Source organism: Arvicanthis niloticus, chromosome 2, assembly GCF_011762505.2.
Source record: "Arvicanthis niloticus isolate mArvNil1 chromosome 2, mArvNil1.pat.X, whole genome shotgun sequence".
Classification (NCBI taxonomy): Eukaryota; Metazoa; Chordata; class Mammalia; order Rodentia; family Muridae; genus Arvicanthis; species Arvicanthis niloticus.
In genome coordinates, this window is record NC_047659.1 from 124161962 (window position 1) to 124189380 (window position 27419).

Genomic DNA, 27419 nt, shown 5'->3' on the forward strand with positions numbered 1-27419 from the left:
TGGGCTACAATGACCACAGGTCATGTTTCCTACCTGTTTCAGGCCAGGAATCAGGTAGGGAGCAGGGAGCCACCTACTACTGTCTCAGGTGGGTGCCTGGGTGCCTGGTGCCTGGGTACTGGGGACTCTGAGCCTGCTCAACCTTTACTTACAAGTTTCCTGGCAATGCCCATTCTCTCTCTCTCTCTCTCTCTCTTTCTCCTTCCTTTTTTTTTTTTTTTTTAAGAGACAAGGTTTCTCAGTGTAACCTTGTCTGTCCTGGAACTAGCTCTGTAGACCAGGTTAGCCCTGAACTCACAGAGATCCATCTGCTTCTGCCTCTGGAGCTTTGGAGTTAAGTGTGTGTGCCACCATCGCTCAGCTAGAGACCCTGTTTCAGTGGAAGCCCTTTGGATTGCAACAGAAGCCTTGCCTTAGGTTTGCCTGTCAAACATTCCTCTCACCCAGCCTTCCACAGTCTCTTGATGCTCCCTCCGAGGTGCCACATCCACCTGGTGACCTTTTAACTCAGGCTTTTCTAGCGACTCCTGTCTTTATCTTTGTCTTTCAGGACTCATTTTAGGACTATCCCTTCCAGAAAGGCTTTGTTCCTCTCTGTCTTCCCCTGTCTCAGAGCCCATCCCTGGTCCCCTGTCCCCTCTCACAGCCTCCCTGTGAGACAGTAAGCCTGGAGAGCAGAAACTTAGGGATCCTCCTTGACCGGTGACCTCAGTGTCTATCACTGGGGAGATCCCAGAGACCAACTTAAAGGATGAATAAAGCAATCTGTGGTGGTGGGCATGGAGCTGTGTGCTGACTCAACCCACACAGTTGCTCACATCCCAGGTCCACAGATCTCATACATCAGGAATTCAGCCCAGGGACGGTGGGTGGGAATGGCTGGCCTCTGTAACTTTACTCTGTTTTCTCTCTCCCTCTCTCCCTCCTTCCCTGGTTTCTTTATAGCCCAAGCTGGCCTCAAACTTATTACATAGTAAAATCTGGCTTAGAGTGCCTAATCCTTCTGCTTCCACTTCCCAAGTGCGGGCATCAGTGATTCAACAGAGACTGATGGAGCTTTCAGAGCATCTGAGGGTCCAGGCCTGGTGCTGGGGGTCAAGAACACTCGTGGGGGCTCCCAGGCAGAGAAGCCATTGAACTTGGCACAAACGAGGTATAATGAAAGTGGGTTTTATCCATGAGGCCGTGCTCCCCACCCCCACTCAGCCCTATCTTTTGTTGAGGGCCTTCAGCTTCTGGAGATGGGCAGAAGGCAAGTGTCTCGGGTTCCTGAGTGTGCTTCTTCCTATTGCCTCAGAGTTGGCATTAGGACCCAGAGCAGGGGATAAAAGAATATCAAATCCTTTCTCAAACAGTTACCAAGTTGGGCCTGGCAGTATAGATAGGCCTGTGATCCCACCACTCAGGAGGCTGGGGCAGGAGGATGGTGAGTAAAAGAACTGTCTGCGCAAGAGAGTAAATTTACGGCCAGCATGAGTAACTTAGCAAGATCCTGCATCAACATAAACAAGTAATTATCACTAGATCTGGGGTGTAGCACAGTGGTCTAATACACACAAAACCTTGGGTTCTGTCCCCAGCACCTTCTCCCCAAATGGGAAAGAAAAATAGTCACCAAAATGGGAAAGAAGGATACTTCAGGACTTAAAGGTCCACTGAAGCAGGTCTACAGACCCTCAGCCTCTGAAACAAGACCCCAATGGTGGAGAGGTGGGTCTCTGGAGTTCAAGGTCCCCAGATTAAGGGAGGAGCAGAAAATATTGTGTCTTTTCCTCTTCTAAGCAGGCACAAGGACTCCCATTCCTCAGCTCAAGCCAAATGAAGGACTCTCCCAGCAAATGGAGCGCCCTTCAGAGAGACCAACACCATTGCCCAGTGGATTGGGTAGGTTTTTCATACCTCTGTCAGTGAATTAGGGACGGATGGCAGGCAGAGACCACACTGGGATCAGCCTGCACAGCAGGGGTGTAGATGGGGCACCAGTCTTAGCTCCAGCTACTGAGTCTTACAGATACTGTTGCCATATTTTAACAAGTTTGCCATGGACAAATAAGCATCATTGCTTTATTACTAACAAGAAAAAAGTTACTGATTAAATATATGGTGTACCAGAGTCAGTGAGATGGCTCAATGGGCAAAGTAAAGACACTTGCTCTCAAGTTCTGAGGGTGTCTGAGGGTGTGGGTTTGATCCCCAGATCCCACACTGAAGAAGTGAGCGAACTCTCCAGGTTATCTTCTGATTGCCACATACCCATTCTGGTACTCAACTGCCCAATAAACAAATGACATAATTAAAAAAAATTGGCACACCATCTATTGTAAGAAGCCAATTTCAACACCGGGCGGTGGTGGCGCATGCCTTTAATCCCAGCACTTGGGAGGCAGAGGCAGGCGGATTTCTGAGTTCGAGGCCAGCCTGGTCTACCGAGTGAGTTCTAGGATAGCCAAGGCTATACAGAGAAACCCTGTCTTGAAAAAACCAAAAAAAAAAAAAAAAAAAAAAAAAAAAAAAAAAAAAAAGAAGCCAATTTCAGAGGTATAAAAAAACCCTATATTTCATATAATCAGTAAGCTATGGAATATCCCCACTTTGCAGATGAAAACATCAAGGTAGTAGGAGTTAATGTTTTGCCCCAAATCACACAGCTATGAACCAGATTTCAAACTTGGACCCATCAGACCCTGAAGCCTGGTTCTGAATTGGCTGCAGTCTACTGAGTGTTGTTGGATAGGATGGACTTTGGAATGTGAAGTGGAGTTTTGGGGTGTCTGTTCTAGGCATCTGTGATTGGCAGTCATATGTGTGTCCCCCAAGCCCATCAGAGTTGGTGGGACTAGAATGGTGAAGAACATCCCAGGAGGACTTGGGGGGTGTGCATGCCAGCTAAGGCAGTTAGCACAGGCCACGAGGAGGGAATGGGCTTGATTGTGACAGAGGGCAAACATTGGGAAACCTAGAGGGACATGGACAGACAATCAAAGGGGACAGGCCACCTGGGAAAGATGGTCACCCCATCTCCAGGTTCTCCAGGGCCCTGGGTGACTGGTCAGGTACCTTATGCCTGTCCTTGCCAACCCATCCTGGAGGGTCCTCCTGTAGTCTGGAGGAGGTCACCCACCAACCCTCATCCCAACTGCATATGCTCATCCGGGAGTCAACGGAGATGCTGACATCCGATCCGTGCTCTGCCTGGAGTTTCTCCTCCTCTTCCTCCTCCTCCTCCTCCTCCTCCTCCTCCTCCTCCTCCTCCTCCTCCTCCTCCTCCTTCTCCTCCTCCTCCTCCTCCTCCTCTTCCTCCTCCTCTTCTTCTTCTTCTTTTTGTTTTTCGACACAGGGTTTCTCTGTGTAGCCCTGGCTGTCCTGGAACTCACTTTGTAGACCAGGCTGGCCTCGAACTCAGAAATCCACCTGTCTCTGCCTCCCAAGTGCTGGGATTAAAGGCATGCACCACCACTGCCTGGCCTGGAGTTTCTCTTCACTTACTGTTTCCTGGTGTCATCTGTGGGTTTCATCCAATGTAGGAATTGGACACTTACCCAAATGTATGATCTGGAAACACTTGTGCCCTAGAGGTTTTGTGGGATGGTCCCTGGGAAGGACATTGTATCACTAAGCCCAATTTCTGATCTAATTAAAATCCACTAAAACAAAACAAACTGCAAAGAGACCTTGTAGGTGGATGACCAATGACTGGTAAGATTCCAGTGTTTCCTTCAAGTTTCTTCCCAGCCCACAAAAACACCCGGTCTTCAGATATTCTGTCAAGAGCTACTTAGTGATCACTTCGTACACTTGATGGCCTGGGTGACAGCTGGGCCCCACAGAGCCATCTGGTACATTTCTAGCTTTTCCTGTCTCAGGCTTGGCTGTTTGGGAAACAAATAAAGCTACAGCCTCCATTGGCTCCCACCCCTGCCCTTCAAGAGGCCCCAGCTGTGTTGGAAGAAACTCCCTTTATTTTTCTAGAATGGCAATACAAATCTCTGAATGTCTCTGCTATTATTTTTATTGATCTCTTGGTGTTTCTTTATGGCCAGAAATAAGGAATACAATTTGATTAGGGGCCAATTTGGCCTCCAAGGCAAGAAGCATCGATACAACAGCTGAGAATCAAGCAGACACCAACTTGATTAGAGTCGATCACGCACATTTAGAAAGGTACCATGGCCCACCCTTGCCTTGCAGTCACCTCCTCCAGCTGTCAACTGCCTCTGTCCTTCAGTTGAGATGGGAGGGGGGCTAATAAAAAAATACAAAGTTCTGCCACAGCTGGAAGCAATTTACCTGTGGGTGTTCGGGGCCTCCCATCCTCTCAGAAGGAGGGAAGAGATGTTATATGCCAATTTTATAGTCATACCAACTTGAGTTCAAGTCTTACTTCTTGATGTCACAGCCTCCAGGAAACATCTTTGGCCTCCCCGAGCCTCTATCCCCTCATCTATAAAATACGGGTATTAACTGGAAACCCTTGGGACAGGAAGATTCACCTCAGTTCGTGGAATGCTTGTCTAGCTCCCTGGGGCTTTAGTACAAATGTCAGCTCTGAGCTGGGTGATGGTGGCACACACCTTTAATCCTAGTACTTAGAAGGCAGAGGCAGGCGGATCTTTGAGGTCCTGGACAGCCAGGGCTATACAAAGAAACTGTCTTACCTCCCTAACTCCAGCCCCCCAAAGCCAGCTCTGCCTTCCAGAACCCTGAAACCAATGTCCTGTGTCTACCAACAGCCCAGTGTTCCCTTATGGCTTAGGCATTTCATAGAGTCCCACATAGTCCCTCAATCTCTAATTCTGCCTAACTGCAAGGGGCAGAAGAAACAGGTGACCTGCCAGTCACTATCATTTTAGAACTTACTCATCACCTTAAAACAAAATGTCACTATTTTTTAAAAATTGTTAATTGTTTATTTATTAGCCAATGAATTTGCTGGCTCTGGTCATGTGATCATTTCCGGCCTCACACCTCCAGCTTCATTCCCACCTCAGCACTTTTGGCTGCAACTATGTGTTCTTCTGAGTCTGATCTCCTGTGCAGTGTGACAGAGGGGCTGGGGGCGTGGGGCAGTAGTCCTCTGTCTCATCCACCCAGGTTTGATCTACTTGGCCCAGGAAACAATGGCTGGTGAATGCAGCTTAGGCAATGAAGAGGATGTCTATTCGTCATCCATCCATCTATCCATCCATCCATCCATCCATCCATCCATCCATCCATCTATTTATTTATTTATTTATTATTTATTTATAAAGCCCCCCTTTTTTTTTTAATGGGACAGGTAAGGTCTCATCTTGTACTCATAGCTCACCTGGGACTTCCTATGAAGACCAAGTTAGCCTTGAAGTCACAGAGATCTGCCTACTGTCACTGTTTTTGCCTCATGAATGCTGGGATTAAGGGCACTCACCACCACTTTGGGTTTATTTTTTATTTTTAATTATGTGTATTTGTGTGGGGGTGGGGCGTAAGCATGCAGGGGCTTGTGGCGGTCAGAAGGGGGCAGCAGATCGCTTGGAGCTGGAGTTACAGATCAGTCGTGAGCAGCCGGACTGTGGGTGCTGGAGACCAGGCTTCGGTCCTTTGGAAGAGCAAGCGCTTCTGCCTGCTGCTCCGGTTGTTCGTTCCCTTGGATGCTCGCTAGGAAGGGGGTATTAGCTAGTAAGGTAGGTGCGCACTCACCAGCAATTGATTCTTTCACCTCTTTATAGTATTGGTGAACAGGACTATCCTCTGACCTAACTTCCAGCATCTTCAGTGTTCTGCTGGGCATGTTCAAAGAGATCATCACAGCTGGGCCTGTCGACTGTTTACCTTCTCCAGTGGAGAGGGTGGGGCATATCCACCCACCCATAGAAACCAGCTGAATATAATTCGCTCTAATGGCACACGGTCTTTAGGGAGACGCTAAAGGATTTAGGAGCGGAAGGATGAGGGTGAGGGGATTTCCATCCTTACTGTTGGCATTCCTTCTATGCTCCGCCCAACAGTTACCTAGCAACAGCTAGGTACGCCTATAAAAGGAACTGTTTGGCCTCTCTCTCTGACCCCCTTCGCTCTCCCTTCTTTCTCCCCCTCCCTTCCCACTTGTTTTGACTAGCCTCTCCCCCACTCCTCTCTCCCTGCCCCTACTCCCCTCTTAACTTCCCTTCCCATGCTCCCACATAAACTCTATTCTAGACAGACCCATAAGGCTGGTACCTAGGGGCAGGGGTGAAGAGTGGGGTGGAGGGATGCCTCACCATAAGCCCGCTGAGGTACCTCCTCCCACCACACTATGCCGCGCCCTATAAAACATATCCTTGGTTTTATAAAACACATCACTTACTGCATGCTGACCTCCCAGAATGGCTATTCTACAGTCACCTATGCTCCTACACATAACTCCTCCCTCAGTGCTCTGCAATCTCATTGGTTCCCCTAGGGTGACCTTTGATGTGATCATAGTTCAGTTTGTCCTTGGGACCTTTGGAGAAAGGTAGGTATGGTTTTTCTTAATCTCCCTAGAGAAGGCATCTTAGCAACAGGTATTTCTCTCTCTCTAGACTCTAAAGTTCTCCAAAGCTGGGAACAAACCTGTCTTGCTCACCATCAAACCCCCTGCACGTTCATAGTACAGTACCTAGAACATAGTAGGTGCTCAATAAATATTGTTGGGGCTGGGATTGTAGCTCAGCACTCTGTGCTCAAAACCCTGAGTTCCATCTCAAGTGTCTGTGTGTGTGTCTGTGTGTGTGTAAGAACAAACTCAAGCTGTTTTCAGTTTAAAGAGAGTTGTGATAAAGCCAGGACAAGACCCAGGACCTCCCACAGCCCCCTTCCTGTCTGTGCAGGCAAGAGCCCAGCTGATTCAGAAAGAGCCAGAGTTTCAAGGGCTGGTTGATTTCAGCAAACCCCTGTTCTTTGAAGAAAAAGCACCCCCCCTTCCTCTCTTGGCCTCATTGTCACAGCTTGAAATATTCTTTTGATTATGAGAACATTTCCCATTAAGTGTGCGATTCCAGCTCCTCCCTGCCCTCACCCCCAGTATTTATGACCCCATAACTCCGGGGTCTGTCACAACCTGTGCTGCAAAAGAGTATCTGAGTGCAATGAAATAATTCCCTGAATGTCCTGGCGAGAGGCTGTCGGGTTGCCCCGCCTCACCAGCCATCCCCAGGGGATGGGGGTGTATAAATCAGAGCCTCCCTTAATTAAGTAAAACATTTTAAGGAAAAAAAAACCAAATTAATTACCACTTCATGGCACCACCCCAGCTGATTACCCAAATGGTTCACATTCCATAAACCTCGCCTGAATTTAGAACTAATTGTTGCTCTTTGGGTTAGTTTATGCTTTTCCACATGCCAAAGATCTTCTGAAGTGAGTAGTACAGGAAGCCTCCTCCATCCAAAATAATGTTAGTTGCCATAAAATTAAGAATTTTTTTTTTAATTGTGGTTGTTTTGTTTTTGAAGTGGAAAACACAGGCTATGTGAGTTTGGAATTGAAGTATCAGCAGCACTGGGATGAGCCCTAGGCTTGGCCAAGTTCCTGATTTGCTGTGTGACTTTGAACAGGAACTGGATGTCTCTGTTCTCTTCCAGTCACTGGCAGTACAGTAGCCATCCAGCAGGCTCTAGGTGGTGAGAGTGCTACCCGAACCTCCCTGCTGTCAACTCCTCATGTCCAGATTTTTTATTTTATTTTATTTTATTTTAAATATGGTACTCAGGACTGAACTCCCGGCTTCCTGTAGTTTGTGACCGAGCTGCATGCCCAGGCCTGTAGCAATAATTCTAGAACTTTTTTTTTTTTTTCAGACTAAAATTTTAAAAATAGATGACTCTTAGTGACTCCTGGTTGTTGGTATGTAGTTTAGCAGTGTGGGGTTCTGAGAAACAGCCAAATGTCAATATATCTGTGAGTCTATTGTCATTAGAGTTTATTTTTAAAAAATGATAATTTAGCTCTCCAGTAAAAATCTTGAGTTCCAACCAGAGCAGGGATGAGCTCCAACAGGAAGGGGCTGACTACACCCCTCCCTCCTGAGGACCCTCCAGGGCCTCCACACTGCTTAATCCCCATCCCTAATCCCCCACAGGGTTTCTGGAAGCAGGATCAGCAGCCATCTGTTATTTTAGCTGTTGCTTGGACTCTCCCAGGAGGCCAGGGATGAGACAAGAGCTCAGGGGCTGCTCCCTAGGGGGCTCGGGGTGGGGATGGTGGCTAGTCTTGGTTGTCAGCTTTGCTACATTTGGAATTAACTAAAACCAAAGGTGCTGGGTACACCTGTGAGGGATTGTTGTTGTTGTTGTTCTTCTTCTTAATTAAATCATCTGAAGCGGAAGACACACTTTTAATCCAGATGTTTTGAGGTGGGAAGATCCACCTTTAATCTCTGTCATGCCTTCTGCTGGCAGCAAATATAAAAGACATGGAAGAAGGAAGCTTGCTCTCTTTCCCCGCTTGCCTTTGCTCTTGTTGGCGAGTCCACTCCTTCCCTACATGAGAGCAGACTTTGGAATTCTGGTGTATACTGAAGACTGAGACATCCAGCCTCGTGGACTAAACAGCCACTGGATTCTTGGACCTTCTGTTGGTAGACAGCCATTGTTAGACTAACTGGACCGTAGCCTGTAACATGCTACTCAATATATACAATATATAGAATGAATATGTATACATATATAACATATAATATAGTATATGATATATACATACATACACACACGCACACACACACACACACACACACACACACACACACACACACATACACACACACACACACACACATCCTGTAAGTTTTGCTCCTCTAGAGAATCCTCACTGATGCATGTGGAGTGATCTGGATGACCTCTTTGGGATGTCAGTTGGTAAAGTGAGAACCTAGCCCTGGGCTCCATCCTCGGAACTGCACAAATCAAGTGAGGTGCACACCTCTAATTCTAGCACTTGGGAGGTGGATGCAGGGGGATTTGACACCCAAAGTCATTCATCTTAAACCCAGAGAAAACCAGTGCAGAGGGCAGATAGTGAGCCAGGCTGGAGTGGACACTGACTGTCCCCCCAGACATGCCTCACTGTGGGTGCCAAAAGCTTCACAGCCATTGATGCTGAGGGTCCTGTGGTGGTCTAAGCCAGCAGGTGTGGGGCCCTGGAACCCAGAGTGCTAAAAGTCTGTAGTCACTGGAAGACCGCTAGTTGTTGGTATCTAGGCATACAGTTGTAGGCAGTGCTGTCCCTTTTCCAGGAAGGATGGAGCAGGCCGATGGCCTGAAGTTCTGCCTGTATCGCTGTAACCTCAGGCCAATGGTAGCCTTCTCTTAATTTTTCCTCTGTATAGGGGGAACAGCAGTGTTGGAGACTGAGATGAATCCATGAATTGATGGTCGTAAGCAAGAAGACAATAGGGCACAGAGTGAGAACCTTAGGGACAGTTTAATGGGAGTTCACTATGTGTGGATCACTGTGTCAAATTCCAAGCAGCGAAATCTTGATGAATCTTCAGGATGGTCATGGACCATCTGCATCTCACATATAGGGAACTGAGGCTCAGGGGAATATGCCACATAGCTGCTAAGTTGTATCCCTGGGATTTAAACCTTTGGAATTCTAGAGAAAAGCTTTAACAGCATCGGACAGTCAGCTTTCTGGGACTGTAACAAATGCCTTGATGAATCAACCTGCAAGAAAAAAAGGTTTGTTTTTGGCTCACAGTTTTACAGGTTTCAATCGGTGATAAACTGGCCCCACTGTTTGGGTCTGTGGCAGTACAGTTCATCACAACAGGAATGTGTGGCCCAGGGGGTCACTCACCTGTCTCAGCAGGATACAAAGAGAGGAAAAAGCTGGGGTTCTCTAAGTGCATACCCTCATGTCCCCAATGACTTCAAATCTCCCACTAGGGCCATCTCCTAAAGATTTTATCACTTCCAGTAGTGACACCTCAGGGACCAAGCCTTTAACAAATGAATCTTTGAAGGACATATACTCAAACCAGACGACCATTTCATTCTGCTCCCCCACCCCCGTCCCCAAAACATTACCATTGTCTGTATATTGTTTCTTCCCCTTTCCTCCAGCCCCAGAGAAGGGAGGGCTGTGGCTTAGTCATCCTGGGGCTTGGCACAGACCAGCTTCTCCTTCTGCTGAACTTTTCTTGGATACTACACTTGAGCCTCTAATTCTGCTTCCGACACCTACTTCCCCTCCAGGAATTGGCAGGTTGGCAATTGCCAAAGAAACATCTCCAGCCAATCAATAAATAATAATGTTGGAGAATTTAAAATAAGAATCTGGATTATTAAAGTTACAAATCTTTGGTCTTTATGCCTTCAATAAAACATGCATCTATTAATAATGGATACTGGCTCGGGCCTGCTTAGGCTGAAAAGGGGAAAAAAAAAATGACCAGTCGAGAGATGCTAATATTTTTTCTCTTTACCCAGCTTGGTTGCCAAACTACTGCTTCCCTGACAAGCTGTTCGTCATTTGAAAGTTTTAAAAATTTTAATAGCACAAAAGGGAAATTGCAGAGCAAATGTTCAACCTGTTAATGCTCACGGTCGTTTTTAAGGTGTCAGTCAGTCTCCATGAATCTGCCTTCCCGGGCTTCTCTCATCCTCTCTTCTCTTGTTTACTTTTTTCCCCTCCGAATTTCCTCTCTCCTCTCCTCTCCTCTCCTCTCCTCTCCTCTCCTCTCCTCTCCTCTCCTCTCCTCTCCTCTCCTCTCCTCTCCTCTCCTCTCCTCCCCTTCCACTTTTAGTGTGTGAAAAGTCCTGGTTCCACACCAGCAACTTCATAACCCAGGTGTGGTGGCACAAACCTGTATGCCCAGCACTGGGGACGGGCGGGGGAGGCAGAGGATCAGAACTTTAATGTCATCTTCAACTAAATAGTGAGTTCAGAGCCAGCCTGGGCTACATAAAAATCAATCCAGTATCCCAATCTCTTTTCTCCTCTCCCCTCCCTTCCTTCTCCCTCCCCCCTTTTCATCCCCTAGTGTGCTCTGTGTGTGTGTGTGTGTGTGTGTGTGTGTGTGTGTGTGTGCGTGCGTGCACACACGTGTGCGTGTGTGTTGAGAAACCAGACAGTCTCTGTTTTGTTCCTGGGGGCCATTTTGAGTCTGTAGCCAAGTTAAGTTTCTGTTTACTATAAACCTTGAGTTTCTGTTTCTCAGAGCTAAGCTGAGCCTTACCCCCAGGAGCCACCTGTTCTCTGGAATGTTCCATACCCTTTGTTCTGTGACCCACTTTCCTTAATTGCCTGGTTTTGCTTCTGTAACCATGCTTATGTGAAAAGTCCCCCAACCTATGTTTTTTGCCTTAACAAAAGGACTTGAGAAATTAGGTCGGGGCTGGTCTCATGAACTTGGCCTCAGGGGAGGCAGCTGCCAGGCTGAGCTTTAATGTGTACACAAAAAATCCTTGCTTTAATTTGGCCATAATATGGGTTGGTGGTCTTTAATCCTCCAATCTAACTCTGTGTGTGTGTGTGTGTGTGTGTGTGTGTGTGTGTGTATGCGTGTGTGTGCGTGTGTGTGCGTGAGAGAGAGAGAGAGAGAGAGAGAGAGAGAGAGAGAGAGAGAGAGAGAGAGAGAGAATGAACTGAGAGAACTGGGAGATAGCTCAGTTGGTGAAGTGCCTGTAGTACAAGCATACTTCAGATGCCCAGGACTCGTGTGCTGGCATGGTTATGCACATTTAGAATTTTAGTGCTGAGCAGAAGAGACAGGCAGATTTCCAGAATCAGTCTAGTCAATCAGAGAGTGCTTGGTTCAGTGGAAGGGGATAAAGATAATGGAAGATATCAGATATTGACCTCTGACCTCCACATGCATATGTATACATGTCTATATGCATGTATATACATGTCCATGCATGTATATACACAGCACACAAACACACGCTTGTACACTACACCAAAAAAATGGTGGGAAAAGACTTGAGGGTGAAAAGTTTGAACCTTAAATGTCCCGAAGGCATGTGTATTAAAGGCTGTCCTCTGTCTATTAGCAAGCAGGATCTTCCTGCTGCTGTTAGCTCAAGTCTCTTGGTAACTCACACATGGCTGTGTGCCTTCTGGCTTGTCGATGCTTTAGTCCGACAATACTTAACCACAGCCATGAAGGTCTGACAGTGTGACTCATCAGAAGGGACTGTTGGTGAAGATGAACAAGTTTCAGTTTTCCCTCATTCTACAGTAGTTCAGTAAAGAGACTCAGCCTCTCTTCTTTCATGCCCGTCCTTCTGGAGAGTCAGATTCCTTTCTTAGCACATTGACCACAAAATCAATGTGACATGAAGGGGTTTCCTTTTGATTGTCATAATTAAAGTATGTCACCATCTAGTCACTTGCCAAGAACATCAGTCTTTGCAGGTCAGGAGGAATTTCCTCCTCCTGGTTCTTCACCTTCACACTTGTCTTTTCTTTTTAAAAATCTCTCTGCATATGTATGTGTGAGTTCAGGTTTGTATGGTCTACAGTGTGAGTGCAGGGCATCTTGGGTACTTCTTGCCCTCCCCTTTATTAGAGACAGTCTCCTGTGGTTATCACCATGCCTTGTGCTAGGGTTGCTGGCCTGCCTGCTCCTGGGATTCTCCACTTCCCATGTCCCAGGAGGAGTGCTGGAGACTTAAATGCAGGTCCTCACACACATTAGGGCAAGTGCTTCACCCACTGAACCACTCCCACAGCCGAACTTCACACGTTCTATAGTGTCTGAAGGCTGAGTCTACATCATGATGATGGTCTTTTTTTCTTCTTTTTCCTGTAAAAGGATTTGGAATTTCGAAAGGCCTTTTACCCTTTGTTAAAATAGGATCTTGCATTGCTTCAAACTCACTACGTAACACAGGCTAGCTTTAAATAGCTAATCCTCCTGCCTCAGCTTCTCGAGTTCTGGATTATAGTTGTTCATCATCTTGCCTGGCTCATGAAACAGTCAAAATGTTGGGATGTGAAGTCTGATGAGCACCTCAGGTCATGAGGGTATGTATTTGAAGGAGACAGTAGAACCCTGCCAGGTTCTCCTACCTATAGCTGGTTCCCCTACTTCTAGAAGTTCTCCCACTGATACAAGTGCTGGTTTCCCTGAGAGACCCTGACGGGGAAGAGCTGACCCTGCTGCAAACATGGAAAGACAAGGGGCCGTGGAGCTGGACCCTGAGAAAATGCATAGGAATTGTCTCAGGGAAATGAGAGCAAACACCGGTTTCCACCCAGGAAGTGGCAAGTGCTCCTTCTAGCATATATTTTCACTTTTAAAATTGTCTTTTATTCTGTTTTTTTTTCTTCTTCCTCTTTCTCACACCTCTACACTCACAAACACACCACATAAGTGTCAGGATTCTTGTTTACAGGTGCCAGAAAACTCGCCTCCACTCAGCTGAAAAGAAACAAGAGCTGAGGTTCATGTCATCGAAATGTTCAAAGACAGATTGAAGACACTGCCAGACTCAGGGACCCAAACAATGGTGCTGTAACTTAACCTTTCTCTGAGACTAAGGTCTTCACTCTCTCAGTCCTTGGGATGGACAAGGCTGTCCTCAGCACAGGTCTTAGTCATCTCAGTGTCAGTTAATGGAGAGCCTCTTGCTTTCGGTGAAGCCTGATTGGCTCTGATAAGGTCCTTAAAATGCTCTGGTTGGCTTAGACGTGCTTTTCTTAGAGCCAGAGTCGTATTCTTTGTAAAGCATCAAGTCTGAGGACTGCAAGGAAGCGACGTCCTGAAGAAAGTAGGGCAGATGAATGGGCCGTTAGCCATGGAAACTGTACATGTCTGTTTCCATGGAGTAGATGCCAGGAAGATGTAAGCTTCGATGACTGAAGGGTCCCCAAGGAAGGACAGAACCTGAGTCTAAGATACAAGAAAGGAAAGGACTGAGAAACACAGCTGGCCCAGGGCTCAGAAGTCACCCAGCCCCTTTACTTGTGTGAGAAGACTCTTGTACCGAGGTCACGACCAGCTGAAGCAGGCTGGGATTCGACCACAGGTTGCGAAGGCCAGAACCAAACTTTGTGGACCTGGCAGCTGCCCCATTCATTAGCTCAGGCATATCTGCTTGTTTCCTTGTATATTTTTACAAGGTTGTTAATTACCAGCCATAAAGCTCAGCAAACATTGTGATAGGCTTTAAAAGCTCATGAAAGCCGCATTACATTTTAAGGCATGGTTCCCTAATTAAGCTAATTAACTGTCAGACTCATATCCTGCTGGTTTCCAGATGAGGCGAGTCCTGCCTCTCATCCTCCAATCCAGCCCCATTGGACAGGGCTTGGAGTGTTCTGTCATGATCTCTCTGCAGCACAAAGACTCCAGCTTAGAGATGCCCACACAAGCTGAGCTTAGGACCAGGGCATGGTGAAGGCCTGTGAGGGTTTCCTCAGTGATGTTGCTGTCTCAGATGTTTTCATTCATGAGCCTCCGCCATGTGGCTGTGCTTCCCCTCAACAGCCTATAGACGCGGATGGACACCTGAGCCCCAAATGGCTCAGTTCTGGTGAGGGCCTGGGCAAACACAGGAAGAAGAAAATGGAAACCGGTATGGTGTATTAATTTACTAGGACTGCCATCACAACAGACGGGAGGACTTCAAAACAGGAATTTATTGCTTACAGCTCTGGAAACTAGAAGTCTAAGGTCAGTGTGCTGGCAGGGTGTCTCCCGAGGCTTCTGTCAGTGGCTTCTTAATGGCTGCCTGTTCATGTATCATGCATTTTCACCCTTGTTCCTGTTCTCAATACCTGGTATCTGTTTGTGTGTTCAAGTATCTGTTTTTCACACACACACACACACACACACACACACACACACACACACACACACACTACCAGACTGGGTTAGTCCTCACATTGTCTCATTTTAACTTCATAATCTCCAAGAATAGTCAACATTCTGAGGTTGGGGCTTTGCTTTACAAACCATGCTATACATTCCCCTGAATAATAAAAAGGCTCTGATAAAAAATCTATATGACATCTAGCCTAGGTAACCTAGCCATATCTATACTGTGTAGGCTATGTCGGGTCCATACCCTGGGACCTCCACCTTTTACCTGTAGGCCTTTGTCTGTCTGTTTTTCCTGGGGACTCATCCACCTCCATGCAGGGGGAGCCTGAGGATGGGTGTTCAGGGGCAGTCCCCAGCCATGGCTGACCAGTCCGTTCCAGAGCCCCTTTGCTCCTGGGGTGAGGCAGCTGATTCATGTGCCACACTGTCTCCAGTCTGCAGGGAGGATTAGATTCCCTTTGCCCACACGGTCTCTGCCATCATCAGTCACCTCCTATTTCCTGTCTCATTTTCCCATACCCTAACCAGTATTCCTGGGATCACTTCCCAAATGCACTTGGTTGGAACTTTGTCTCAAGGTCTCTTCTTGGGGACTCTGAACATAGCTATGGAGCTTGGTGACATTATGACATTATGCAGAAGTATGAACAGAGGGAGCTGGTACAGAGGGAAGAAGACGTGGACTCAGGAAAAAGACAGAGTTTAAGGTCTTGAGACATGGGCTCTAGTCCCTGTGAGCACTGCCAGGCCAAGTGTGGGCACATGGCAGGGATGCTGCTGCCTCCCCCACCCCTCAGCTCTTCAAGCAGTGCTATAGAATAAGAAGTTAAGTGTGCTGGAACATGCAATAATTTAGCTACTTCCCTATATATTTACAGCAATTTCTCTTTGACCCTTCCAGAATCTTCCCTCAGAAAAAGCTGATTGTAGGCTGGGCAGTGGTGGCACACGCCTTTAATCCCAGCACTTGGGAGGCAGAGGCAGGTGGATTTCTGAGTTCGAGGCTAGCCTGGTCTACAGAGTGAGTTCCAGGACAGCCAGGGCTACACAGAGAAACCCTGTCTCAAAAAAAAAAAAAAAAAAAAAAAAAAAAAAAAAAAAAAAAAAAGATCTGATTGTAAGCTAAGAAGATGCCTGGACTTTGAGAGGAATTGGGCAAATCTACAAACAAGTCAGTTGTTACTTATGGTCAGGAATAAGGGCCCTAAGCTCTTTTCTTTGAAAACTAAAGCATAATCAAATTTTTTCCTTTTGGTTAAACAAAGCCCAAAAAAAAAAAAAAAAAAAAAAAAAAAAAAAAAAAAAAAAAAAAAAAAGGATAGACACCCATGGAGACGACAGTACAGCTGTAATAGGCCTCCAGGCCTTAGCACAATCAACACCATGCCAGAGGCACCTTTCTGACCTTCAAACCCAGCATGGTGGCACCCAACACCTGTCAACGTGGAAGCAAAATCCTAATCCATCAAAGACATAGTCCATAGTTCCAGAAAATGTACTAACTTTGCTTTTTGGCTTCTGTAGTTCTGCTTTTGTTAACTGAAGTGTGACAACCAGGATGTGGGGTTTGTGCACAAAAGACAAAAGGTGGTAGCGGTAAGGTTTGGGGCTGCATGATTTGGGCAAGCACTCCATGTAGTTGCTGGCTGGCAATAAAGACTTTTTTTTTTTCTTTTTGGCTTTAAGAATGTCTGCGTAGTCGTCTCTGATGGTCTTACCTCACAGAACAGGGAGTCTGCAGTGATGACCAGTGTTAAACACCAGCAGTTTTTGTGCCTTCCCCCAGCTTTTATCTTGGGCATGTATTTTACTGCTCTCAGCAGAGCTGAATGTCAAGTCTAAAGATTAAGGTTAGACTCTTAAAAACAGGACCAAAAAGTTGGAAGTTTTTCAGGACACTTGGACTTGGATCATAAATTGTATTCTTAAATCTAAATGCCTGCTTCTTGAGTCCTTCCTATAGAATTTCTTAGATTTTTGTCCTGGTGGGAGCAGAATGTTCCTGGTAGAGTCTGGGGTTAGAGAGGAGTGGATGAGCCATAGCGATGCCAGTTACAGATGGTCATGTGCTAAGTGATGGGGGACATCTTAAAACCCGGGTCCTGGGCTAGAGAGCTATGTCTTAGGGTTTTATTGCTGTGAAGAAACACCATGACCAAAGCAACTTTTTTTTATAAAGACAAACATTTAACTAGGACTGGCTTAAGTTTTAGAGTTTAGTCCACTATCATCACAGCAAGAAGCTTGGCAGCTTATAGACAGACATGGTGCTGGAGGAGCCAAAAGGCTCCTTGATCTGAGGGCAACCAGGAGGAGGCTCTCTTCTGTAATGGGCAGAGCTTGAGTACCAGGTGACCCCAAAGCGCACCTACACAGTGATGCACTTCCTCCAACAAAGCCATACCTCCTAAGAGTGCCACTCCCCATGGGCCAAGCATATATAAACCACCACAAATTGGCTCAGCGGTTAAGGGCTCCCTAGGACCCAGGTTCTATTCCCAGCACCCACATGGCAGCTTACAACTTGTGTAACTTCTGTTCCAGGGGATGGTATCCTCTTCTGGCCTCCACACACATGGTGCACACATACAAGCAGGCAGAACACTCATACACATTTAAGTAAAAACAAAGGAAAATCAGCAACACCTGCCCTGGAGTCAAGGATAAAGACAACATGATTTTATAATAAAGATGGTACATTAATTACTTTTCTCATTACTATGACAGCATACCTGAGAAAGGTGTGTTTAGGATGGAAGGGTGTATCCTGGCTCACAGCTGCTGGGGCAGAGTTCATCAGGAAGGTGAGGCAGCTGACCACAGTGCACCCACAGTCAGGAAGCGGAAGTGCTGGCGCTCACCTTGCTCTCTCCTTTGCATTCAACCCCAGGCCTCATTTAAGATGGATCTTCCCACCTCAGTTAACCTAATCTAGATAATCCCTCAAGGAGGTTTGTCTCCTAACTGATCCTAGATCTTATCAAGGTGACCGATGCTAGCCACCACAGATGGTGAATGTGACCACAATCATACCATCTCCTATACAGAAAAGACAACTTTGCTCTTAACTGGGCTGAATGACAAGTCCAAGAATAAAATGAGAATCTGGTCAGAGGGTAAGATGACCTGAGCAGCTGGGAGATGGATTCCTATTTGGGTCAGCACAGGCTGTTTGGCAGTGTGGTCGAGACGCTGTAAGGAGGTTAGAGCCATCTGGGGATTAGGCTGTTCTGGGAAAGCTAGCAGTGGTGGCCAGAGGCCCAGCAGGACTGAGCTGGACCGTCCCTCCACTGGCTTCCATCCTTCATTGTCTAATACGTCCCAGCCCCAACCTTTTTGACATACCTAATGTATTTCAATGGATGCCACAGTACTGCAGACCTACAGCCTGCTCTGTCTCCTTCCTGTCCACTCACCTTCAAGAACGTAATGAGTTTGTCTCAGTTAAAATGCTTTATGGAAGCCCAGTGATGGTGGTATCACTGAGGGAATAAATCCTCAACTAATAGAAGTTGAGTGCAATGTAAAATAGCAATTAATCTCCGTTGTGGAGAATAAGAAAAATGAACAAGCCATTGTTGAAATATTTATTAGCCAGAGAGACTGGACAGATGTCCTTGTTCTGAATGGTGGCTGCTTGGGGGTTTTTGGTTGTGGTTTTTTGTTGTTGTTTTTGGGTTTTTTTGCCCTTTACTCTCTCTCTCTCTCTCTCTCTCTCTCTCTCTCTCTCTCTCTCTCTCTGTATGTGTATGAACATACTTATTCAAATGCCCAAATATGTTCAGGTACATATGTGTGTATATGTTTTGTGTGTATCTATTTGTGTGGAGTACAGAGGTCAATCTTGGGTATCATTCCTCAGAAGCCATCCTTCTTATTTTTTTGAGACAGGGTTTGTACCAGATGTGCTAGATCAAAAATGGGTAGGAGCCAGGCAGTGGTGGCGCATGCCTTTAATCCCAGCACTTGGGAGGCAGAGGCAGGCTGATTTTTGAGTTTAAGGCCAGTCTGGTCTACAGAGTGAGTTCCAGGACAGCCAGGGATACACAGAGAAACCCTGTCTCGAAATAAAAAATGTGGGTAGGAGGTACATGGGCAGGAAATCTGTCAGGATATATGCTTGCCCTCGATTGAGCCTGATGGGAAATGAAGTGAATTGTGAGTTTTGTCTTTTTAAGCCCCTGCAAAATATTACTCATGTCCATTTTCTGGGAACCCAGCGATGGACCTGGCCAGAGTCCATCCAAGCTACCATGGGGTGAAATCAGTAAAACTGTGAGCCAAAATAGACCTTTCATTTTTTTTAAGTTGATTATTTCATGTATTTTGTAACAATAACAGAAAGCTGACTTAACACAGGGAGACAGAATGAGGGTTGTTTCTTAGATCACACAGCAGACACTAACTAGAATATAAAGCCACATATCTACCTTATCAGCACCCCCACCCCCTCACACACACGCTTACAACTTCTGAGTTTTCAAGGTCTGGGTGATAATCTGGATTTAAGGCATCTCCATGCTTTCAATGTCACCCACAGAGATACCTAGAAAGTCTATTAGTCATCTATAGTCACTGCAATATGGTCTTGTTGTTGAATTGATTCTGGTTAGTTCCGTGCACACTTGGCGGTTGCTATGGGATGTCCCTGCTGAGTGTTTCCCTCCTATTGTCTACTCCCGGCATACATTCCATGAATGTGGCTCACAAGACCAAGTCATGTGACACTGTTCTATCTGAATAGAGACCAATCAAGCCAATGCACGCACATATGACTTAGTAAATGAAATGAGGTCTCTAAGGCAACGGAGATGTGAGTTTCAGACACTGAATCTAACTCCCATCCCAGCCCCTTCCCGAGAGGGCGAGAGGTGGCAAATACTTGTCTCATCTGGAGGAAGCTGCTGATCCCCACTCACTTCTGTGTGGGATCACTTTCCTTCTGAGGATGGATGTAGTCTCCACAACCTTAGTTAAGCAGTCCAGGCATCGCTTACAGTAAATTTCAGGAAGTCAAGCAAATGGAACTTTTGGTGGTATTAGGATTAAGAAGGTTCAGAACGTTTTCTCAGTGGCTGTTGTAAAATACAGCTCTATCCAGGAATGGCACTTGTTCTTGCAGAGGACTTGGGTTTAATTACCATTGACCACACACAGCTGTCTAACTCCAGCCCCAGGGCACTGGATAACCTTCTCTGACCTCCAGGCAGGTAGGCACATACATAGTGCAGGCAAAACACTTGTATACATAAAAATAATGAAATAAATTAGGAAAAAAATTTAGGAAAAAAATAAATTTAGGAAAAAAAAGAAAGAAAGAAAGAAAGAAAGAAAGAAAGAAAGAAAGAAAAGAAACTCCTGGTTTCTTGTCTCTATGCAGCCTCAGCTGCCCTTGAACTCAGTGAGTAGCTGATGACCACCTCGAATTTCTGCTTTTCCTGCCTCTGCTTCCCAAGGCTGGGATGACAGGCAGGCACCACCGTGGCAATTCTTTCTTGCTCTTTTAAGTGCTTTTTACACTGTCTTGTTATTTTGGTTTTTAATTCTTATTTAACTTACTATTTATGTTTATGTGTGTGAGCATATGTCACGTGTGCACAGACACCTGTGGAAGCCAGAGGCATCGCTCTCCCGGAACTGTCGTTTATAGGCAGTCACCAGCTCCTTGATGTGGGGCCTGGGAGCCAGACTCAGGTCTGCAAGAACAGCAAGCTCTCTCAACTGCTGAGCCCTCTCTCCTGTACCCTATTTTATAGCTTGTGTGTAACAGGCTCTCACCCTGGACCCTGGCTGGCCTGGAATTCAAGATGGAGGTCAGGATTAGCTTCAGTTCACACAGACCCGCCTGCCTCTGTCTCTGCCTCTGCATCTTGAGTTCTGGCTTTAAAAGCCTATGCCACCCGGCCTGGCCTATCATTTTGTTGTTTAAGATTTTATTTATTTTATGTATATGAGTACACTGTAGCTGTCTTCAGACACACCAGAAGAGGGCACCAGATCCCATTACAGATGGTTGTGAGCCACCATGTGGTTGCTGGGAATTGAACTCAGGACCTCTGGAAGAAGAGTCAGTGCTCTTACTCGTCGAGCCATTTCTTCATTTTGTTTTTTTAATGGAAGATCTTCCTGTGTAATACAAACTGGCCCAGAACTTGTTATATAGCCTAGGTTGGTATTGAACTCATCATTCTCCTGCCTCAATCCCTTAAGTATAAACAGCCATTCTTGAAACCCAGCTACCGCACTGTGAGACCCATATGGAGGAGAAGCAGTAGCCAGTTAGCTATCAGTGGTGTTGACTCCTCCAGTCTTGGTGGATACATTGCACCTGCCATGGCATAATCAAAAATGAACCGTCTCTTCTGAACCCTGCCCAGACTGCAGGACCCTGAGCAAAACAAATGTTTTCTGTCCTCAATCACTAAGTTGGGACTCTCACTGATCTTCACTCCCATCCCCTCTTCTGTGCTTAGTCTCCACAGTCAAATTATGTCTCCTTTCTCTGCCTTTAGGCCTCCTATTGGGTACTCAGCCTGAAGAGACAGCTCACAGAATATTTGTAAGGGGCCTTAGAATTGGCCCAGAACACACCCAGACACCAAATTCTTAACACAAAGGAGATGTGTTATCCTGGAGGGACAAGTGGGGGAAAAGGGGAGAGGGGGAGTCTCTGGTTTGGAAACACACAGACAACAGGTGGTCTTTTTTTTTTTTTTTTTTTTTTTTTTTTTTTTTTTTTTTTTTTTTTTTTTTTTTATTTTTCAGGAGTGGAGTTTTAAAGGGAAAAGTGGAGAGTGAGTCTGTGCTAGGGTGAGTTGCTAAGTCCTGATTGGACAGGTTAGCCAGTGCAGCCAAATAATCTGTTTTGATTGATAGCTGGACCTTGGAGTTTTGTCTCAGGAATGAATCAGTGGCCAAATAAGAGAACGGACCTTGGGGACTAGCTTTAGGAATGCAATCTAATGATTTAGCAGGGGAGAGGGCAGGGGAAAGGGCAAAACCTGCTGGCAACATGTTTGCCATGCTTGGGCCTGTTAGAGAGCCCTTTAATATTAACAGCAGTGGACTGGAAAGAGGGGTTTTCCCGAGCTACGGTACAGGAGGATTGCTTAGCTCAGGACCATCACCCCTCATCTCTCCAGCTCCTGTGCTGGGATCTCTACCGACAGTTTCACAGCCCACAATGGCTTCTGGACCTGGGAATTAAGTGTGGGGCTTTTTTGAAGCCAGCTTTGTCCCCATGGCTATGTTCATTAACCTTACAGCATGCCATGTCTGGTTCATGGCTTCTCTGTCACACCCTGTTGCTCCTTCTGAATGTACACTCTCTGGACTCTGGGGAGCCATCTCCAAAGCCTCTGCTAAGTGGTTCTGAAACATGTTTAGATACCATTTAGCTGCTTGAATGACCCAGTGGCTGCCTCATTAACCTGACAAACTGTTGGAAGCCACTTGCCTGCTTTCTTCCTCCTGGCACCGGACGGTGGGTCAAATGGACCCTCACCTCGAGGACTCTTTGAACTTTGGAGGCCAAGAGGTCCTCCTAAGCAGAGACAGACGCGATGTCAATTTCTATTTCTGTGACATGAGCCTTTCCTATCCTGTGACAGAGGGCAACAAGTGACAGCTACCTGGTTGAGGGGTTTTACATGTGTTTATTGGCACAGTGATAACCTCAGTAAGTTGTGTTAGTTTTTTAAACCTTTGTTTCTTTTTCATTTGTGTGTATTCTTGTCTGTATGTGTGTCATGTGCATGCAGGTGCCCTCAGACGCTAGAAAAGGACACGGAATCACCTGGAACTGGAGTGACATCTGATTGAGAGCTACCATGTAAATGTGGAAACGGAACAACATGGGTCCCCTGCAAGAGCAGCTGGTGCTTTTAATGCCTGAGCCATCTCTCTGGCCCCGAGGGTTGTTTGAGGGTCTGAGATGAGGTACGTGATCCACACGGTAACTACAGCTTTGGCCTTTTGAGATCAACACAAGATGAGTTCAGACACAGCACTCGCAAATTAATACTTGTTAAGGGGTCAGGACAACATCATACAAACCCCTGTGGTCCTCATGGCTCACTTCTCTATGGGTCTGACTTCCCGCTTCTGGACTGTGTCTTGAGAAGTGGTGAGATTCACTGGTTGGCGGTGTAACCTCGGATACTTTACTCTGTGTGTGATTTTGGTCACCTTAACCTCTCTGGGCCTCTGTTTCCTCATTTGCAAGTGGAGATACACTAACACCTCTTCAGGCACCTATGAAAATGCAGGATGTAAGTACACATGTGGAGAACACTGAGAATAGTCAGTGTTACAATCAACGGCAGCTGTCACCACCCTGCACCTTGTTAATCCAGATGTCAACACTCATCTGCTTTTTAATCTCCACACATCAATTCTGCTCCCACCAATATCTAAACCACTATTCCAATGGTATCCCACTGTACACACGTCTTTTATGGTTGTACAAGCTAGGCAAAAATAAGTTTAAAGAATAAATATAACAATTGAAAGAACAAATCAAAGTAAAAACATATGGAATAATGTTTACAGAAAGCAGTTGACCACAATGGTGGAGAAAGGGTTTAGTGCTTGCTACATGAACTGCTTTAAATTGACTGTAGCATGGCAACTCTATTTATTGCAGATGTATGTATGTATGTATGTATGTATGTATGTACATATGTGTGCACATTCCCATGTGAGGAGGTGTGTATATGTGTGTCCGTATATGCAGAGTCCAAGGTTGATGTCAGGCGTCTGCCTCAATTGCTGTTCAGCATATAGAGTGAGACAGGGCCTTTCCAAGAACCGGAGCTCACTGACCTACTCTGACGGCCAGCCTGCTCCAGAGATTCTTTGTTTCTACCTCCTGAGAGCCAGGACTCCAGGCAGGCCACCATGCCCACTGGCTTTTCTCGTGGGCTCTGGGCTCTAGTGTAAGTGCCCTGCAGTCTTTACACTTGTGCAAGAAGCACTTTACGTGCTGGCTCACCCATTTCCCCAGCCCGTTTTTAATTTAGTTTTTTTGAAGGAAAGGTCTCATGTAGCCCCGACTTGCCTCCAATTCACTATTTAGTTGAAGGTAATCTTGAACTTCTGGTCCTCTCGCTTCTACCCCTGGAGAACTAGAATTATAGGTAAGTGCCATTCTGCTGAATTGTTTAAAAACATAGTGCTGGAGAGGTAACCCAGGGCCTTCTGCTCATCAGTCCACCAGCTAACCTTCAGCTCTAATCTATAGCAAGAGTTATATACTAACTTTATTTTCTTTTTTTAAAGACAGAATCTAATATTATATTATTATAATATTAAAGCCTAGGATGATTCTGAACTTTCTGCCCTCATGCCTCAGGTTCCTGAGTGCTCTACCACCCTTCCCCAGGCTCATGCAGACCTTTGTTTTAGCCACAAACATAGGAAAATTCTAAATATTAAAAAATTATATTTAACACACAGCAGAGTTGAGAAGGAGAAAAGAAAACTCTCAATGATGAAGTGATCTTGAAACAAGAATTGTAAACTCTGAGATAATGTTGCTGCTGCCCTGGAGATGTCCATGGGCTTCAGGGATGTGCTAGTTAGCTTTCTGTGCCTGCAGCTAAACACCACAGGCCATCAACTTAGAAAGAAGAGAAGCTTATTTAGCCCACAGCTTTGGAGGGTTTGGTTTATGGCTGATTGGCTTTGCTGCTTTTGGGCCTGTGGTGAGGTAGACAACTGTGGCAGGGAGCATGTATCATAGCAAATCCATTCATTTCATTACTGGGAGCAAAACGGGAAGGAGGAGGAGGGAGAGGAGGAGGAAAAAGAGGAGGAGGAAGAGGAGGAGGAAGAGAAGGAGGAGGAGGAAGAAGAGGAGGAGGAAGAAGAGGAAGAAAAAAAAGAATAGGAGGAAGAGGAGGAAGAGGAGGAGGAGGAAGAGGAAGAAGATGAGGAGGAAAAGAGGAAGAGGAGGAAGAAGAGGAGGAGGAACTAAGTTCTTTCGGGGGGCCCATGGAAGGCATGGATCCAATGACCTAAGACACCTCCACTCCCACTATATCCCCCATCTGCAAACATGTCCATGCAAGCTAAGAGCCAAACCTTGAACGAAAGTGCCTCTGAAGGGTAGTCAACGCCTAAAGAATAATAAAAAACTGGTTGAAGACAGTGCTCTGTTATCCTTGTGATCTGAAGATGCTTCCTGGGGCCCAGGAGACAATGACTAGAACCAGTATCTTTAAACCAGAGCTGGAGCCTGGGAAGACGGCCCTCCCCTGAAAGGAATCCAGAACCAGAAGGCCTGACACTGATGGTAACTGGAATAGGAATCCAGATGGGGTCAGAACAAGAGCTGTTCCTCAGCTCTTGTGTGTGTATGTGGAGAAGACGGAAGCAGAAAATGATAACAGCAGCGGCCACTCACCGTGTGCCTACTGTGTGCCACACACTGTGCCTAGCACTTCCCGTTCAAGTCTCACAGCCTTACAGGGTGGATGCTGCTGCCCTCACTATGAGGTTTACAGATTTAGATAGTTAACAGATGAAATAGTTCCCTACTCAGAGAGCTAGTGGGAACGGTATTGTAGAGCTTTGTCATTTGGGTTGGGGTTAGGGTGGGTATGGATGTGTGCAAGTCACAGCACAAGGGCAGAGGTCACAGAACAACTTCCACCATGTTTGTTCCAGGGATTGAACTCTGGTCTTGTCTGGTTTGACAACAAGCCCCTTTGCTCCTTGAGCCATATTATCAGACCTATTTATTTATCTTTGAGACAAGATCTTGTATATTCCAGTTTGGCCTCCAGCCCGATATGTAGCTGAGGAGAATTACCTTAAACTGATTCTCCTGCCTCTGTCTTCCTAATGCTGGGTATGGTGTTCTGGGTCTGAAACCCCAGAACTAAAGAAGGGTGGAGACAGGTTTCAGTAGCTTGTTGGCAAGCCTGGCTAGCTGAATCAGCAAGCCCCAGGTTGAGAAACCCCATGTCAATAGATGAGGTGGAGGGTGACTGAAGACACTTGATGTTGACCTCTGACCTACACACCCATGTGCACCTGCCTACACATATGCACACATGTATATGAGGATTATACATTTAGTCTCTTACACACACAGACTCTCCTTTCTCTCACACATACTCTTTCTTACACACACCCTCACATACATATATTCTCTCTCTCTCTCTCTCTCTCTCTCTCTCTCTCTCTCTCTCTCTCTCACACACACACACACACACACACACAAGCAAAAGAATAATAGAAAGAATGTCCTCAGAAGGCATCTAAGTCTTCCCCACTTAGCTGTAAATCTGCCTCCCTGATATTTCACTCGATATATTTGAAAAAATGTCTTGATTTATAATTGTTCTCTGTGCTGTTCCTATAAAAACTTGATGTAACTATTACCATGCTGGAACATGGCTTTTGGCTGATCTGACCCTGTGTCTCTGAGTCCCACTCACTCATATGTGGCATCACAATAGGTGACCTCTTACTCCTTTTGAGGTGAGAGCTGCACTTTCACACAGACAGAAGGTTGCTCTAAACAGCCAGGGCAGCGGTGTCCTATCTGCTTCAACCAGAGCAGGTCCGTTTTTGTCTGGTTTAATTTTTTTTCCCAAGATTTATTTTCATTTTTGCTGGGTTGTGGTGGCACACATTTTTAATCCCAGCATTTGGGAGACAGAGGCAGGTGTATCTCTGTGAGTTTGAGTTCAAGGCCAGCCTTGTCTACTTATTGAGTTCCAGGTCAAGTAAGGGCTACACAAAAAAAAAAAAAAAAACCTTGTCTCAAAAAAATAAAATAGTTGTATTTTTATTTTTTAGTTATGTGGTGTGTGTATGGCTGTCTGTGTGGGGATACATGCATGCAAGTGCAGTTGCATATGGAAGCCAGAAGGCAGCACTGGATCCCCCTGGGACAGACAGTTGTGACTCATCAGACATGGGTGCTCGAACTGAATTTGGGTTCTCTGCAAATGCAGTTCTGTTCTTAACTCCTGATCCATCTCTCTAACACTGCCCCCACCCCCCAATGTTTTTTGTTTTGGTTTTTGAGACAGGAGAATCACTGCATAGCCCTGGCTGGTCTGGAACTTGCTATGTAGACCAGGCTGGCCTTAAACTCACATAGCTCTGCCTGCCTCTGCCTCTTGGGTGCTGGGATTAAAGACATGACGCCACACCCAGGCTCCTATCTGCCCTGTTCCCTTTCTGCAGCATATGTCACTGACCTTGGAGCTTGCTGTTTGGCTACGCTGAGATCCTCCTGCCTCTGCCCTTCACCGTCTCCATGTTTTATATATTGCACTTCTTCCTCAGGAGACTCACTTCACTGTTAAACAAGTAAGTAATAATCAAATTACAACACAATACAGTAAAATAGAATAAAAAAAGAATCCGCAGACACTGCAATCAGACAGAACGTCTATTTCCTGTCACAAAGGTGGTCCCTTTCCCTATTTGCTAATCATGCCGTTAGGGCTTGCCTCCGACTTCCGGATGGGCACTGTGCAGAGTCTTTGTTTGGGACCATGCTGGCATCTGGATCTGAGGAAATCCTTTGACCTGGAGAAAGGAGTTGTACTGAACTTCCACAATTTCCTGGCTTACCTAGTAAGTAAAAGGGGTAGAGAGACCTGGGGAATGAGACATACTCTTTCCAGGG

The 27419-nt window shown here is 46.1% G+C and overlaps 2 long non-coding RNA genes across 2 annotated transcripts; one reads left to right on the forward strand and one right to left on the reverse strand.

The window, feature by feature from the left end:
* Positions 1-27415, forward strand: LOC143441475 (uncharacterized). Its single transcript, XR_013108922.1, has 4 exons — positions 1-1884; positions 22531-22708; positions 26972-27097; positions 27234-27415. It is a non-coding gene; the product is annotated as an uncharacterized LOC143441475 (long non-coding RNA).
* LOC117703555 (uncharacterized) lies at positions 5433-17882 on the reverse strand. The gene is made up of 4 exons (XR_004606176.2): positions 17503-17882; positions 15036-15205; positions 5733-14488; positions 5433-5634 (listed from the first exon to the last, which is right to left on the reverse strand). It is a non-coding gene; the product is annotated as an uncharacterized LOC117703555 (long non-coding RNA).
* Positions 27416-27419: the final 4 nt, after the last annotated feature.